Here is a 17,354-nt window from a genome sequence, read left to right as displayed (position 1 = left end):
CTGATAGTGGGTCCAACCACAATTTCATTGATGCCCAGATGGTAGAGCACAGGGACATATCAACAACTACATTTGAGGGGTTCTTAGTTTTGGTACCCGGAGACCAAACCATGAAGTGTACCAAGTATGTCCCTACGTTGACCTTGAAGATGGGGAACTACTCACTTGCTGACCATTTCTTCATGGTTGATTTCCCAGACACCAATGTGGTGTTGGGTTTCTAGTGGTTGTATGCATTAGGGAAGGTCACTACTAATTGGGAGAAGCTAGAGATGGAGTTCAAGGGGTTGGATGGGAAGCTGGTAGTGTTGAGGGGAATGCACTCTTATCCCCCTCAAACAATTTCAGCCCACCGGATGGAGGCAAATTTGTGACATGGAGATGTGGAGTGGGCAGTTGAGTTGTGGATTTTTGAGTCAGGGACACGGGCGCAAGCCACACATCCAGACATACAAGCCTTATTGGAGAGGCACCATGGGGTTTTTTGGGGATGTTCCACCAGGTAGACCACCAGATCATGGATTTGAGCACACCTTTGAGCTAGAGCAAGGGGTGAATGTAGTCATCACCACCCCTTATAGGCACCTGAAGGCCTATAAGGATGAGATAGAGCAGTCCATTCAGGAAATGTTGAGATTGGGACACATCAGGCCTAGCTCGATTCCATTTACTTCTTCCATGGTGCTGATGAAGAAGAAAGATGGGATGTTGTGCATGTGTATCAACTACCGGGATCTAAATAGGAAGACCTTGAAGAATAGATACCCCATCCCATGCATAGATGAGTTGATGGACAAGCTTAGAGGATCTAAATACTTCTCTAAGATAGATTTGCATTCGAGGTATCACCAGATCTGCATGTGGGAGAAGGATATCTCGAAGACTAATTTTCATGCCATTATGGACACTTTGAGTTCTTGGTGATGCCCTTTGGTATAACCAATGCTCCATCTAAATTCTAGTCTTGTATGAACAATGTGTTTCGTGGGAAGCAGAGACGCTTTGTCCTAGTTTTCTTCGATGACATACTCATTTACAGTAGGACATGGGAGGAGCACTTTCAACAATTGGAGGAAGTGATTCACATACTTGAGGAGAAACAGAGGTATGTGAAGATGTCCAAATGTGAGTTTGGAATAACAAAGATGTTGTACTTGGGGCATGTGATTTGGGAGGATGGAGTGAAGGTGCATCAGAAGAAGATTCGGGTTATACTGGATTGGCCCACACTGAGGAACGTGGCATAGTTGAGGGGGTTCCTAGGCATTTGTACTTATTACAGGAGATTTGTAAGAGGGTTCTCACATCTTGCAGCACCTCTTACAGATTTGACGAAGAGGGGAGATTTTGAATGGACACAGGTGGCAAAAGAGGCCTTTGAGTGCCTCAAGAGGGTCATGAGAAACTGCTCGGTCTTAGCCTTGCCGGATTTCACACGACCCTTTGTGTTGGAGTGTGATGCCTTCATTGAAGGGGTTGGGGTTGTTTTGACCCAGGGGGGCATCCTATTGCGTTTGAGAGTAGGAAACTACTTCCCCATGAGAGGTTGTACTCTGTGTATGACAAGGAGATGTTGGTAGTGATGCGTGTGCTCACCAAATTCAGACAATATCTAGTGGGAAACCGGTTCAAAGTGAAGACTAATCACAATAGTCTTTGATTCCTCCTTGAGAAATAGTCATTAGAGGAGAGACAACAAAAATGGGTGAGTAAGCTCCAGGCTTATGATTTTGAGATTGAGTATGTGAAGGGAAAACACAATGTGGTAGCAGATGCCCTCTCTATGAGACCAAAAACGTTGTGTTTGATGGATATCATGCATGATTGGAAGGCTCAATTATTGGTTGAGTACTCCAAGGACAGGCAGGCTTGTGATATTTTGGATGGCACACAGAGGGATGACTGGTTCAGAATGATGGACGATGTGATCTACTACAAGGACCAAATCTATCTGGTACTAGGATCTCAACTGAAGGAGAGGATCATGCAGGTAGCCCATGATTCCCCACTAGTAGGGCACCCAGGCTTCCTCAAGACATTCTGTGTTTTCTGGGAGAGATTCTCTTCATGGGGGCTCAAGGGATATTTTTTAAGGCACATGAGGGAGTGCATGGATAGCCAAAGGAACAAAGTGGAGCTGACCCACCTGAATGGTTTGCTACAATTGCGTCCCATTCCAGAGAGGAAGTGTGAGAGTGTATCCATGGACTTCATCACTGGGCTACTAGTTGCACAAGGGCAAGACTGAATCTATGTGGTAGTTGAAAAATTGACCAAGTTTGCCCACTTATTTTCTATTTCATCGAGATCTTCAGCCTCCCAGGTGGCTGAATTGTTATTTCAGGAGGTTTTCTGGTTGCATGGTCTTCCCAAGAACATTGTAAGTGACATGGACATCAGATTTATGGGGGCTTTTTGGCAGGAGTTGCTTTGGCTAGCAAGAACAAAGATTACACCCAACACTAGCTATCACCCCCGAACTGATGGGCAGACAGGGATTGTGAACAAATGGTTGGAGGGGTACCTGCACAACTATGTGACTGGGCAACAGAGTGTGTGGGTCAAGTGGTTACATCTTGAGGAGTTCTGCTACAACACAACTTATCATATGTCCATTGGTATGTCCCCTTTCTAAGATCTTTATGCGTACGATGATCTTACTTTTTATGACATGGTGTTTGGAGATAGCAGGGCCCCGGGGGCCAAGGATTGGGTTCAAGAGAGCGAGGAGATTCTCTGGGCTCTCAAGAACAATTTGCAGGTGGCTCAAAATTAGCAAAAGATATATGGTGATAAGCACAAGGTGGAGAGACAGTTCAAAGTAGGGGACATGGTCTACCTTCATTTGCAGCTATACATATAGTCTTCACTCAAGCAGAAGGGTGTGGAAAAATTGCGGCCCCACTTCTATGGACCCTACTTGGTGGTCAGGAGGGTAGTTGAGGTAGCCTATGAGCTGGAGCTTCCTTCAAAGAGATGGATTCATAACGTGTTCCATGTTTCATGCATGAAAAAGGCGTTGGGACTACAGGTCGTAGCAGCAACCGAGTTGCCACCATTGGATGATGAGGGGCATTTGATTCTAACACCAGAGCTTATACTAGAGACCCGAGAGAGGAAGTTGAGAAACAGGGTAGTCAAGGAGCTTTTTGTCAAGTGGAAAGATTTATCAGAGGAGGATGCTACATGGGAGAATGAGCAGAATTTACAACCTCCAATTTTAAAGTTGCTTGGGGACAAGAATCATCCATGAGGGAAGGACTGTAATGTTCCTTCCTAAATTTTCCTAATGTTGGGAAAATTAATTTTGACAATTTTGGTGGAGAAAATAGGAGGAATGATTTATTTGCATGCTAGTGGAATATGGAGCCCACTCGAAATACACACTTGGGAGGAAGGGAATTCAAATTCCTTAAGGAAAAATCGAAATTGTGGAGGGAGCCACAAGGAATGCATGGCCAACACTTATAAAAGGTAGGAATGAGGGAGCAAGGGGGGCCTTTTATCTATTTGAAAATCAAAATTGCCTTAGCTGTTCAACTGAGCCAACATTGTGATGTTTAACACAATAAATTCCCAAGGAGATAAGCTCAACATTTCTTTGGTGGACTTTGAGTGCCACCCAAGGAAGGATTTCCTTCACCACCAAGATTGGAAGAAGCATCAGTTGTAGGTCATACACATTTCTGGAGCATAACACACAACCCAAGAGCCACCACTGCGTAGTCATTGTAGTGAGATTTGTTGGGGCAACATTATCTCGGGGATTTTGGAGCTGAGGAGTTGGGAGATCATTTGGAGGGCCATTGGAGGAGGATTTCTAGAGTTGGGAGTGCAGATATTGATAAGATTAGTCACAACAACAAAATTCATATTTGGAGGAGGGCCAAGTTATGAAGGGTCAATTTTTGAAGGTGGAACCAAGGGAAACCCTTTCTAGGTTTTTGTGGGCTTTGGGCATGGATAAAAATCCCAAATTCATAGAATTTTCTGGGCACTCTAGAGTGGGAAAATCAAAGCGCAAAGTCAGGAAATAGTGTCGTTTTTTAGCAGCATCAAAGTTTTTGGAGGTGTTGATTATTGCAGCCGTTTGGCTTTCTTGTACTCATCACTTGGTTCTTGTAGCTTTCCTTGTGCAAGCCCAGGTTCAATTTATCCAACTCATCTGTACAACAAAATATATTATTAATAAAATTTGGCCAGTTTGGGGATTTGCAGAAATTTCTGGTTTATGTTAATGCATTTCTGAAATTTTCTATGTTATTTATTTGTGCATGTCTTTGTTATCATTATAAAATTTCCACTAGGAATATTACATGATAAAAAAGATATGGTTATTGATTTGTCTAATCCATTTTTCACTTCCCTCTAATATCATTTCTCAGACCCATTCAGATTCCATGAATTTTGAACATGATAAGTTGATTTTGGTTGCCCCTTTTGAATCTGATTTTTTTGATGAGTAGTCAATTTATCGAAGCCTTATCCTCCAACCATCTCACTCATGCCACTCGCAACATTTTCCTAGTAACATCAATAAGACTTGTATGGTTGAGATAGCTATTGGGAAATAATGCTTAATGTTGATCATTGATTACTCCATAATTAGGCAACAAGAAAGAATCTAGGAGGGTAGGATTTTTTTCCCCTTTTCATGTTGGCAAAGATGATCTATGGTTGACTTATTGCATTTTTCCCACCACCCACCCTTATTACTCTAATCTATTTTTGGAGTATTATGAGATAATGATTGTTAATTGTCATGTTTCCTAGTTCTATATACATATTAAGCATAGTAAAGGGTGTGATATTGATATAATAACATGCTATATGCATTGATTGTATGACCATATTTAGTGGATGTACTGTACAAAAGCATAGGTTAGAATAGATAGTTGCATTTCATTTTTTGTTTCCATCCTACTTTTTGTTTTGTTCATGCTGATAGTTATATACCTTGCATTATTTTAGCTAACATCTTATTTTTACCTAATATTTTATCATATATTGCAAGGGTGATGATCAACACCCTACTCGGTTTCTATTAAAAATTCTATAAAGCCCCACGAACCATTGGATTTATCATGCACTCCTCATTCAATCACATGGATCATGCGCTCTATGGTGAGGACATGTCTTGAAGCCGAAGCTAGATGTTACCCACCAAAAAGTGGGTAAACCATAGGAGACAATTTTTCTCCTCCTTGGAAAACTAGCCAATAAAAAAAAATATGTGGTCAACACATAACATAATGTCATGATCCTCCACTTCTTGCTTCGGTAAGATTTCTCCCTCCCATTCGACATTCCTTTGTGATGGAAGGTGGGTCATCTATTGATATGTACTTTAACCATTTTGTAATCATGTGTTTTCACTTAATGCTATGGGTATTATAATATGAATTAAGGGTAAAATTGAATGATTCATTGATATTGATTGTATTCTTGTTCCCTTAGTTCACTTGGGAGCTTCGTATTTAACTTTAGTCCATTGAGACCTTTGAGGCTTTAGGGTTTTATGAAGGGCACTACTAGGGAGGATTTGATTGAAGTATCATGTATTTTTCTCATTATTTCATCTCCATTCTTTGTGATAATGGTCTTTGGTCATGGGGATTAGCGCCCTTTCATCCTCATCCTTGAGTTTGGGTCATAAAATTTTCCCTAGGGTTTGATACAACTAAAACAAAGGTAAAATAACGAGAAAGACACATTGAAATAAAAGGATAAAATGCAAAATATGGTTGAGACATTTAATTAATGCATGGGAAAAAGCCTAGCATGAGCTATACCCCACTCATTAGTCATCCAATCCCTCAAGCACATGATGCTTCATCTATGAAAGGAACTCTTGTATTGTCCCGGCCTTGATGAGTGATAAACTGACTCATCTTTAATGAAAAATATCAAAAACAATCTTGGGCTCCTCAGTTATGCACCCAAATCAACGCAAATAACAAAGAAGTAAAATGCACACCAAAGGGATGGGAAAAGAAAGTCGAGGAAAGAGGTGTTGAACCTCAGAATTACCTTCACCTTGACATTTGTTCTCATCTTTTTCTCTTGTTTTCTCATAAGACTATGGATCCATCAATGATAAATGCTAGGTTTTGTCTTAGGAAAGCATTAAAATGATCACCATATTATATTTTCATGTTCTTGCTATTTTAATAGATTTTTGCAAATTAGCTATAGAACGCAGCCTATTCTATAGCTAACTGTGGGTTCCATAGCTACTCTCATGTTTTAGCAGGTTATATGTGTCAAATGAAGAACTGGGCCACATGGGCATTTCCAGAATCATCTCCACATGGATTCTATCCTATTCACTCAGTCCAAATCGACAAAAAATCATGCCTAAAGTCATGGTCAAAGATGGAGTCAAATACGTTATCTAGAAGCAGTAGGACTCTTGATTTGCTCTTTCGTAGCTAATCAAGAGTCTAACAGTTCTGTTGAGGAGTTAATTCAGATTAAGCCACCTGTAGTTGATTAGAAGTTAAACAATCCTATCACAATTCGAATTAAGCCACTTGTAGCATGTTTTTCTTATAAGCAATTATGATAGATTCGAATTAGCCACCTGTAGCAATATTTTCTCTTAGACAATTATGTTATTTTCTTATAAATATCAGTTGAATGAAACTGAGAAGTAGTTAGAAGATAGAAGGAATTACAGGCTTTTTGTTAATACTCTGTATTCAGACTTCGTTTTGTTCATAATACAAACTTCGTTTTATCAATGGTGGTTTAAAAGTGCATCTTTAACTAGCTAGCATCCAGCCACATCAATTGCAAAGGGCCCCTGCACTACAGGAGGTTTTTCACTTGTTGTTTTCAGTTTAATTTCTATTACTTTTTTTCCTACAAGTCTATTTGTTGTCATTATGATACAAGTGTTTTCCTTGATGGCAACTCTCTCAGATGATAGTTCACAGTGCAATAGGTTAAAAACAAAGGATTATAGATCAGAATCCAAAGAATGAAGAAAGAGTGGTATATGTTGGTTCACTTTGTCCAAGAAGCATATACACGCAGGTTAACAGAACAAAATAAGTGTATAACGTATACATGTACTTTCATAGGAGGAAAAGAATGTACATGTTGGAAAACCAAGTATTTGATCCAAGGTATTGGTCCAAGGTATTTGGTCCAAGGTATTGACCCTAGGTATTTGGTCAAAGGTATTGAGAAAGGCCTAAGAGTATATAAGGAGGAGAATATCATTAGGCCAAGCAGGCAAGCAATAAGATTCTAAGGAATAATTCTATCTGAAGTATATTTTATGTTGTAGGGTTATGTTTGGGACTAGATCTGAAATATTCATGTGCACCTTGAGTCCAATATTGGATCAGGAATCATGAGACTTGAAATGACTTATTCTTGAATGATCTGATATTGGGTGAGACTAGATCTGATGTTTTGCGCCTGTTCTATTCATGATCTGGGTTTGTCTGAAGTCTGGAATTGTAGCAAAGTTCTGAGTCAATATTTGCAAATCTGTACACAGGTTCGTCTCAGCCAAAGAGTGTATACACGCAGGTTCAGTTCTTTCAAGTAGTGTATACAAAAGAAAAGCTTCTTTTCGGATCTGATTAATCTATCTGATAAAATTCTGTTATTTTACTGCTACCTGTCAATGAAGTCTTCTTAGATCTGAATGTAAAACTGAATGCATATGAAGGTTGGCATTTGATTAATTGATTGTATAAGTGAGAAGAAGTTATCTCTATCCCCGCCTGTGTAAAGCTCTGATAGTTGACAATAGATATTTAGAATATTGATAGTGGGTACAAACTTGATTCAAAAGTTTATGTTTGCAGTAGTTTTGAAGGTATACGCAAGTTCAATTAACGAAAGTAGTGTATACACGCAGTTTGGGTGCAGCCAAGTAGCATATACACTCTAATGCATTATTTTTGAGGTTACAACTGGTTCAGAACGATGATGCAAGGTTCTGGGTTCAACATAGTGTTCTGGTGTCAGTGATCTGATTGTTTAGATCAACTAAATATTGGTTGATGCATTTTAAGTTTAAAAGATTTGATGGGTACAGTGTGAAAATTTGATGAAACGTGGCCTTTAGTTTGTGGTGTTGTGATCAAGGAGTATCCAGCCTGAAAATTCATGAAACGTGGTACCCGGTGGAAGAGTGGAGTTTTTTTGTAGGCTGGCACCTACGTACTAGTAAACATATTGGCTAGTACAAGAGCTAGGGGGTTGTAGCTCCCTTCCAGTAGAAGCTAGAGAATGAGAGAAGGTTGTAACCTTCTGCAGGTAGAAGCCTCCGTACTGATATGAGTCTGCACCAATACAAGATTGTAAACAGATTTTCTTATTATTAAAAGAAGACATAAATGACAATAGCAGGTGGCTTTTACCCACATTGGGATTCCACCTTAAATCTTGGTGTTCATGTGTGTTGCTTATGTGTGACTCTTTATTATGCTTTTACTGCACTGTCTAATAATTCTCCGATATACTGGTTTAAGCTCAAAACATGATAAATTGTCTAAATCACAAGTTCTTTGCATATACATTGGTTTCTTTAAGCACAGTCGCATATACACACTAGTTCACTTCACTGAAGTAGCGTATATAAATCTATTTGGGAAATTAAATTATTGATCAGATAATACTGATTCACCCCTCTCAGTATTATTTCCAACAATTGGTATTAGAGCAGGTCCTTAAGAAGAAGCTTGATCACTTGAAGGGAGATCCATCAACATGAATAATCAAGAAAGCTTGGGATCCATCACACCGCCAATCTTTGATGGGAGCAACTTTGTTTATTGGAAAATAAGAACCACAACCTATCTACAATCGCTTGGAACGAATGTCTGGGAAATTGTGGAAGGAGGATATACATTTCCAACAGCAAATCCTATAGATGCGACAGGTAAAAAGAATATGAAACAAATGTCAAAGCTGTCAATACTTTATTGGGAAGTCTGTCACAATCAGAGTTTGTCAAATTCATGCAGCTCAAATCATCCAAAGAAATATGGGACAAAATCGTTTTGAGCAATGAAGGAGACTCTTAGGTAAAACGTGCTAAGATTCAAGCTCTCAAAATTCGCTATGAAACTCTTAAGATGCATAGTGATGAAAGTATAGCTAGTTACTTCGTACGTATAGATGAGGTTGTTAATTGTATGAAGAATCTGGGTGAAGAAATAAGTGAAGTTACCTTAGTTGAGAAAGTATTGAGATCCTTGCCTGCTAAATTTGAATCCAAAGTGTCTTCCATAGAAGAAAAATAGGATCTGTAGAAGATCACTATGACATAACTTCAGTGAATCTTAACTGCCTTTGAGATGAGAAAAGGAGGACCATCAGATATGAGAGAAGCCGCATTTAAAGATTCAACAAAAGGAAAGGAAGAACACAATGAATCAGGACATATTTCAGAAGAAGAAGATGAGGTCAACTTTGTCAAGAAGCTTCAACGAGGTTCTGGAAGGTTTAGAGGTAAGCTACCCTTCAAATGCTTTGCTAGTGGTAGAGTCGGTCATTATGCTGCCAAATGTCCTCATAAAGATAAATATGGAAAAGGAAAGGAATATGCAAAAGGGAATAGAAAACAAGTTGTGAATAAAAGGAGTAACTATACTCATGAAGATATCGATGTTTTATCTAATAGTGATGAATATGAAACTGGACAAGATTACAGACTTCTCATGGCTTATGATAACAATGATTTTTGGGATAGTTTATAAGAGGATAGTGATGGTTTATCTAATAGTGATGATTATAGACTTCTCATGGCTTATGACGATGATAATTTTTGGGATGCTTTAGAAGAGGAAGACCTTCATGAAGAAATATCTAAACTCAAAATCTGTTTGGAAGAAAAGAATATGATTATAGATACCTTGACATACCAACTTGTTGAAAAGGAAAAACATAATGAACAACTAGAATGTGAAATTGTGGGTCTAAGAAAGGATCTTGAGAAAATGAAATCTCTTAATATTAGATTTGCTAAAGGATAAGAAACTTTAAATGAAATTATCAAAGTTTAGCGTTCTCCTCTAATAAAGACAGGTCTTGGATATATTGAAGAAGCATCTCAATCACAGAAGTCGTCAACCTCCACCAAAAGCTATCTTGATGTAGCAAAGACCAGTGAACAGTATGACAATCGTCAGCAAAGGCATAAAGCAGATCACCAAGTAAATCATACTTAATTTACTCCAAGGATGAATAGGAGCCACAACCAATCTCGGGCAAATCATACTCAATTTGCTCAAAAGATGAATATTAATAGAAACTACAATCACCAGGTTAGTAGATTCAATAGTCACAAGAACTTCTTTAATGGGAAATGTTTTTCATGTCATAATTTTGGGCACAAATCTACTCAATGCGTTGCTTACAAAACCATCATGACTAGAGAAGCACGAAATCAAAGGAATGTAACAGGGATCAAGAGAAGTTCCTATAATAACTTTTCTCCTCTTGAAAATGAAATAGAATGCTCAATATGCAACAACTTTGGTCATGAAGAATCTGAATGAAGGAGAAAATTTCTGCAAACATCTCAAAAAGAGTGAACGCCATTAAATCCCAAGATATGGAGAAGGAAAGAATCTCAAACAGAAAGATGCGATATAGCCTTGTATGCAGAAGGACAAGAAAATCAGTGGTACATTGATAGTGGATGCTCAAAACACATGATAGGTGACAAAGAAAAACTTCACTCATATAATGCCTTAGAAAAGGAAAAGAATGTCTCATTTGGAAATGACACTCCTGCTATCATAAAAGGTAAAGGCTCTGTTTTCTTGAAATAAAAGGTTAAAGCTGGAAATGTTATGTATGTGGATGGTTTAAAACATAACCTGTTGAGTGTCAGTCAAATGTGTGATCAAGGAAATGAAGTGGTGTTTCGATCAAATGGATGTGTTATTCATGAGCTTGATACATGAGAGACCGTGATCAAAGGTACAAGGAATCCAAACAACTTATACATACTCAAGGGAGGACAACAACAGTGCTATCTAAGAAAAAATGATGAACACTGGCTGTGGCATAGAAGATTTGGACATCTAAGATTTTCTCAAATAAGAAAAGCATGCAGACTCAAGGCTATTCGTATCTTCCAGATATCAGCATCCCAGAAAATACAATATGCAAACCATGTCAAATCGGTAAGCAAACCAAAGACCACTTCATGGAAAAAGAAGGGTCAGCTAGTAAGCCTCTTGAACTTGTCCATACTGATTTATGTGGACCATCAAGGAAAAAGTCACCTCGTGGAGAAGAATACTTTATTTTGTTCATAGATGATTTTTTCTAGAATGTGTTGGATAGGTCTTCTAAAGCATAAATATGAAGCATTTGGAAAGTTCCAAGCCTTCAAAGTTTTGGTTGAAAATGAATCAAATCAAAAAATCAAATGTCTCAGATCTGAACGAGGAGGGGAATTTACATCGAATGAATTCTTTGACTTTTGTGAACAACATGTAATAAAAAGGCAATTCTCCACCGCAAGGACTCCTCAGCAAAATGGTGTGGTAGAAAGAATGAACATAATAGTTCAAAAAATGGCTCGAGCTACGCTAGATGAATATGGAACTCCTGCAACCTTCTGGGTTGAAGTTGCATTCACTGTCGTAACTATTCTCAACAAAGCAAATGTTCGGGTAAATAGCACTCAAAATCCACATGAACTTTGGTATGGCAAGACTCCTACTATAAAATACTTTAAAGTTTTTGGAAGCAAATGTTTAATCAAAGGGGCTAATGAAAAAATTGGTAAGTTTGAACCCAGAGCAGATGAAGGTATTCTTCTTGGTTATTCATCCAGGAGTAAAGGATATAAATGTTATAATAAAAGACTTGGGAAAATTGTTGAAAGCATTGATGTTGTAGTTGATGAAGCATGCAAAAATCCAAAACAAATAAAATCAACAGAAGATTATGACAATGAAGAAGATGGGGATTATTTTCCCACATCAAATTAAAATGATATTGAATAAGAAACCAATGAAGCACCAAAAGAAGAGATAATGGTAGAAGAAAAGACTTTGTCCAGGTATGTTCAGAAAAATCATCTAGAAACTCAAATTTTAGGGGAAAAAGAGGCAGGTGTACAGACAAGAAGAACTATCATAGGGACCTCAATCTATCTAGCATTACTATCCTCCACCGAACCTCAAAATGTAAATGAAGCATGAAAAGATGAATGTTGGGTCAAGTCCATGGATGAAGAAATTGAGAAAATTGAAAATAATGATACTTGGGAATTAGTTCCTAGACCTCATGATAAAAATATTATAGGAACTAAATGGATATTCAAAAACAAGTTGAATGAAAATGGAGAAGTCATTAGAAACAAGGCTAGACTTGTTTGTAAAGGGTATGCTCAACAAGAAGGTATATATTTTGAAGAAACATTTGCACCTATTACCAGACTTGAAGCCATAAGGATGTTTCACGCTCTTTCTAGCTTTCATAAATTCAAAGTATACCAAATGGATGTAAAATCAGCCTTCGTTAATGGAGATTTAGAAGAAGAAGTTTATATTGAATAGCCAGAAGGATTCATTCTTGGAAATGATGCAAAACTTGTATGCAGGCTCAGAAAGGCTCTCTATGGTTTGAAACAGGCTCCAACGGCCTGGTATTACCGTCTTGACAAATATCTAAACCAACAAGGTTTTACAGAAGGTTTTGCAGATAGCAATCTATATATAAATATTGAAATTGATAAATTGCTAATTATTATTGTTTATGTTGATGATATCATTTTTGGTAGCAATGAAGAATCCATGAGTCAAAATTTTGCTTCAGTAATGTAGCAAGAATTTGAAATGTCCTTGCTTGGTGAACTTACCTATTTTCTTAGTCTACAAGTTCAACAAACTAAAGATGGTATTTTTCTGTCGTAAACCAAATATCTCAAACAGATCTTGAAAAGGTATAGAATGGAAGATTCTAAACCTGTATGTACCCTAATGGTAATAGGATTTAGTCTCAGCTCAATTGATGAATCAACAGCAGTACATCAACCAACTTACAGATCCATGATTGGCAGTCTACTTTATCTAACAGGTACCTGACCTGACATCATGCATGCACTAGGAATAGTTGGAAGATTCCAAGCAAATCCAAAAGAATCACACCTTTAGGCAGTCAAAAGAATTTTCAAATATCTTCAAGGAACTCAAGACTTTGGTTTATGGTATCCTAGAGATACAAATCTTACTCTTCATGCATATACAGATGCATATTAGGCAGGAAGTGTTGATGATAGAAAAAGCGCTAGTGGTGGTGCATTCTATATGGGTTCCAGGTTAGTGTCCTCGTTTAGCAAGAAACAAAGTTCAATTGCTTTATCTACAGCTAAAGAAGAATATGTGGTTGTTGCATCTTGCTGCACACAACTACTTTGGATGATGCAAACTTTGCAAGACATTCAAATCACATGTACTCCACCTATCTCCATTCTATGTGATAATACAAGTGCCATTAGTATTTCAAATAATCCAGTCATGCACTCCAAGGCCAAACACATACCCATCAAGTACCATTTTCTACGTGAACAAGTGCTTGAACAAAAGGTAAAATTGGAGTATGTTCCCTCCAAAGAACAAGTTGTTGATATATTCACTAAGCCATTGCCCAGAGAAACATTTGAATATCTCAGACAAAATATGGGAGTAGTTTCTGCATCATCCTGCTATTAAATCCAACTTTTTCAAAGAAAGGTTATTATACACGTGTTTCATGAAGTATAGCAGCATACACACGCGGGTTTCTGTGGGTCAAGGAGCGTATATGTTCTTCAGACAGGAAAAACAGTGGTGCAGGCTCTGATATGGGTGCTCTATCTGATGTTGATGATTACTGTCTATCAATATGCTTTGTTCATTAATTTTTATCTGACTAACAAATATGCCTTGATCATTGACTTGTTAACAATGCACAGGTACCACAGGTTCAGGGGGAGCATTAGCCTTCACATACTTTCAGCATTGTTGGCATTATGGTTGCTGAGTCCAACTATGGCTTCAGATATTTATACCATTTGTTGCTTATGTTATGTAAAAGTATAGGGTGTGATATGTCTTCTCATACATTTGAATGAGTCCTCTTGGACAAATGATGTAATTTGTATCCCCACTTTGCATGGGATGGATGATGTAATATTTATTAATTCTATCATGTATAAACATTTGGTATATCCTCACTTGGTTGGGAGATGGATGTATGTATGAGTCATTGGTGATAGGAAGGTCATACACACATAGTGGAGTTATAGAGTCATGTTATTCTTTTGGAGAATATTTTTGTAGACTCTGCATGTGCTCAGGGGGAACATGAACGGTTTGAGTGCATCTCAACATGTACAAAGGGGAGCTCAATCAGATAATTTAGCGTGTACTCAGGGGGAGCATGGACATCATAATGTATGTCAAAGGGAGAGAATATCTTGGTCCGCCCTTTGCCCTTGACGTCAAAGGGGGAGAGTGTCTTGGTGTTGTTGTTGCCATCAAGTCCAAGGGGGGATATTTTTGGCATTATGATACATGTGGTGTCCTTGATGGAAACTCTCTCAGATGACAGCAATTTCACAATGCAGCAGGCTAACAGCAAACGAATATGGATCAGAATCCAAAGAATGAATAAAGAGAGGTATACGCTGGTTCACTTTGTCTAAGAAGCGTATACACGTGGGTTAACAGAATAAAAGAAGCGTATAATGTATACACGCACTTTCACAGGAGGAAAAGTGTGTACATGTTGGAAAACCAAGTATTTGATCCAAGGTATTTTGATCCAAGGTATTGGTCCAAGGTATTTGGTCCGAGGTATTTGGTCCAAGGTATTGACCCTAGGTATTTGGTCTAAGGTATTGGTCCTAAGTGGTTTTGGTCCAAGGTATTGAGAAAGGCATAAGAGTATATAAGGAGGAGAAGATCATTAGGCCAAGTGGGAAAGCAATAAGATTCTAAGGAATACTTCTATCTGAAGTATATTTTATGTTGCAAGGTTATGTTTGGGACTAGATCTGAAATATTCATGTGCACCTTGAGTCCAATATTGGATCAGGAATCATGAGACTTGAAATGACTTATTCTTGAATGATCTGATATTGGGTGAGACTAGATCTGATGTTTTGCGCCTGTTCTATTCATGATCTGGGTTTGTCTGAAGTCTGGAATTGTAGCAAAGTTCTGAGTCAATATTTGCAGATCTGTACACAGGTTCATCTCAGCCAAAGAGCATATACATGCAGCTTCGGTTCTTTCAAGTAGTGTATACAAAATAAAAGCTTCTTTTCAAATTTGATTGATCTATTTGATAAAATTCTCTTATTTTATTGTTGCCTGTCAATGAAGTCTTCTTAGATCTGAATGTAAAACTGAATGCATAAGAAGGCTGGCATTTGATTGATTGATTGTGTAAGTGAGAAGAAGTGATCTGTGTCCCCGCCTATGTAAAGCTCTGATAGTTGACATTAGATATTCAGAATATTGATAGTGGGTACAAACTTGATTAAAAAGTTTATGTTTGTAGTAGTTTTGAAGTTATATGCAGGTTCAATTGACGGAATTAGTGTATACATGCAGTTTGGGTGCAGCCAAGTAGCGTATACACTCTAATGCATGATTTTTGAGGTTACAGATGGTTCAGAATGATGATGCGGGGTTCTGGGTTCAGCACAGTGTTTTGGTGTCAGTGATCTAATTGTTCAGATCAACTGAATATTGTTTGATGCAATTTAAGTTTAAAATCTTTAATGGGTCCAGTGTGAAAATTTGATGAAACATGGCCTTCAGTTTGTGGTGTTGTGATCCAGGAGTATCCAGTCTAAAAATTCATGAAACGTGGTCCCTGGTGGAAGAGTGGATTTTTTTCTGTAAGATGGCACCTACATACCAGTAAACATATTGGCTAGTACAAGAGCTAGGGGGCTGTAGCTCCCTTCTAGTAGAAGCTGAAGAATGAGAGAAGGTTGTAACCTTCTACAAGTAGAAGCCTGCGTATTGGTATGAGTCTGCACTAGTACAAGATTGTAAATAGATTTTCTTATTATTAAAAGAAGACTGAGACGATAGTAGCAGGTGGTTTTTACCTGCATTGGGTTTCCACCTTAAATCTTGTTGTTCATATGTGTTGCTTATGTGTGATGCTTTCTTTTACTGTACTTTCTAATAAATCTCTGATATACTGGTTTAAGCTCAACACATGATCAATTGTCTAAATCACAAGTTCTTTGCATATACACTGGTTTCTTTAAGCACAGTCGTGTATATGTGCTAGTTCACTTCACTGAAGTAGCATATATAAATTTGTTTGGGAAATAAAATTATTGATCAGATAATACTAATTCACCCCCCTCTCAATATTATTTATGACACAATTTTCTCTAATTTAGAATGATGTTTCATTTTAGTTTGTAGCCAATAGTGTAAGGATAAAATCACAACTGTGTAGCCTTATTCTTTTGAGATATTTTATGAAAAATGATTGAATGAGGATTGAAGTAATAAGAATACATAGTTGATTAGTTTCTTAGTGTTTGTTACTCATTTTCTTAGCATAGAACTGTCAATTAGTTGTATTAATAGATGTTCTCAAAACCATTTCAAAATGATGATAATTCTAACTTAAATGGTTAAATATCTAATTCATGCAATGATTGAGTTTACTCAGTGCATTGTTAGTTTTACATGCTTTTATCTTTTCTTTTTTGCTTTCAGGTCCTTACTTAGTTGCATCACTTGACATTCCAAAAAATCATTTCAAGGAGATTGATTCCATCATATTCCAAAATTGAATGGTTGAATGGTTAAATGAATGAAATTATTGAACTACCTTATGCATCAATATCACTTTTGGATTTAAGAATTAGATCCATGGATTAGGACTAAATGGTAGGATAAGATAGATGCTCTGTTTTTCTTATTAGGTTCTAACCAGTTAAACAGTTCTTGGTCCATTTTTAGGAGAATAGACTAACTTAGGAACCTTTAATTTCCTTTAAAATTCATTAGATCCATGTAAATCTCTCATAGATTGTATATTCTTAGGCATCAAAGAACATAAACCCCCAAAACAAACATAAAAATACAAAACAACTAAGTAAGAGAAAAGTTAACTACGCACATATAGTGCATCACACTTCATCAGTCTACAAATCTCGGTTGATAATTCATGCAAGCAATTTAGGACACTAAATTGAATAAATATTTTGGCGTCATTTCCAGGGAAGTATAATTAGGTAACTTCATCTCTTACATCCAAAAAAATGATATGCATAGAGAAAGAGACTCTAGGGGTAAATTCATAGCTAGAGGCAGGAGTTCAATTCCTACAACACCACCTACTCCACCAAG

The sequence above is a fragment of the Pinus tabuliformis genome, chromosome 4_2, assembly GCF_031772625.1.
Source record: "Pinus tabuliformis cultivar Carrire ecotype Pingquan chromosome 4_2, CPIR1, whole genome shotgun sequence".
Classification (NCBI taxonomy): domain Eukaryota; kingdom Viridiplantae; phylum Streptophyta; class Pinopsida; order Pinales; family Pinaceae; genus Pinus; species Pinus tabuliformis.
The sequence above is the reverse complement of the archived record's forward strand: the minus strand, read 5'-3'. Positions refer to the sequence as shown.